Raw genomic sequence first — 1,722 nt, forward strand, 5'->3', positions numbered from 1 at the left:
CCATAAGCACCTACTTAAAGGGATGAATGTAAACCCTGAGACATCAGGCCCCACCGTTGTGTTGTGTAGCCATTAGGGTATGCAGTGTCAGGAAACTGAGGGAGCCACAGCTCACAAGGCCTCTTGCTGTACTTGTTCTTCCTGCTAAAGAAGAATGGCAGCACAGTGGTGTCCTCACCTGCCTCTCTTGGCAATGGTCCTAAATTTAGTGGTTGTTGAGAGGATTTGAGCCCTTCTCTTCGGTGAGATTGCGGGCTGAGTTCACATTTTTAAAGTACTCTTATAGCCCCCAGAGTGTCTATTTCAGTAATAGGCAAATTGTAATAATACCCTGCCTGAATGCATATCATAGTGCAGTCACTTATCATTCCACATGTCTGTCTCTTCCACTCTGCTGACTCATTCTTGAATCCCCGCTGTTGGAGCACACTGCCCGGCACTTAGGTGGTATACTGCCAAAAGGCTGCAAACGAGTGAGTGGACTGCATGGTGCGTTCCCTTCAGATCTCACTCGATTTAATCCACACAGAAACACTGGGAGGCTGAAAGGGCAAGAGTTATCCTATTCTGCAGATGCAGAAACTGGTCGTTAGAAAGATTTAAGAACTTTCTCATCATCTCATAGCTGATGACTGGTAGGACCAAACTCACTCCCAGGACTTCCAACGCTTGAGCCATACCCCTAATTCACAGATCCCCCTACTATTTATAATAATATTTATAATAGTATGCATTTGATAATTGAAGGGATGAGGGAACCTACTAAGATACTTTTCCTAGGACTGAAAGAATAATCATTATCAAAATAACAGCTACTATTTACTGAATCCTCAAGATGATTACTCAATAAATGCCAAGCACTTTAAAGAAGTCAACCTTACACACTAATATGCCACTAGAGAGCTATTATCACTTGCATGTCACACATGAGGAAACTGAGGCACAGAATGTTTACACAACCTGTGCACGCTCATATTGCTCATTCATTATAGAGGCAATTTGAGTTCAAAGCTCCTGTTCTTTCTACTCTGCTGCAGTTCCTCCCCTGAAAGACCAACTTTCTTCTCAATGGCCACCATTTTCTATCAGGTCAATGCTGTGTGGGAAATTTTGATCTTGGCCAAATTACCTATCTTACCTAGGCCTCTGCTTCATGATTTGTAAAATGAAGAAATTAGTATCTATCTTTAGGAATTGCTGTGAGAATTAAATGGCAATACATGAAGAATGTGCTTTGTAAGCTATAAAGCATTATACAAAGGAAAGTTATTATTGCCCAGTGAAATAAAGCAACAAGCGATTGTAATAATAATTCGATTGAACAAGTGTTTATCAAGTTCATACTGTGGGCAAGGAATGATCACAACAAGGGAAATAATTCTATTAATCACTGACCACAATCTGCACTCCCTACTTCTTTTTTGTTATACACCTGCTGGTGAAATTATCTAACAAGAAAGGAGACAAAACCAGGTAAAGCAATCTTGTTTAAAATTGTGCCTGTGATTTTGCAATGTTGTTTATTATGTCCTGTTTTCAGTAATGCTCCATCCTGTTCAAAATCTTTGTCTACCATTATTGCAATTTCTGACACTGTCTGACCTCTTTGGAGAGTCTGTGTCTACAACTGTCTTTTCCTCAGTGGAATAAACCAAATGGATCCAGTGAAAACATGTTAAAAAGCTGCAAGTAAGAGCTTGAGAGGCATTGGAACTCTCAGGA

This window comes from Carlito syrichta, unplaced genomic scaffold, assembly GCF_000164805.1.
Source record: "Carlito syrichta isolate Samal-C Ts95f unplaced genomic scaffold, Tarsius_syrichta-2.0.1 Scaffold315154, whole genome shotgun sequence".
NCBI lineage: Eukaryota > Metazoa > Chordata > Mammalia > Primates > Tarsiidae > Carlito > Carlito syrichta.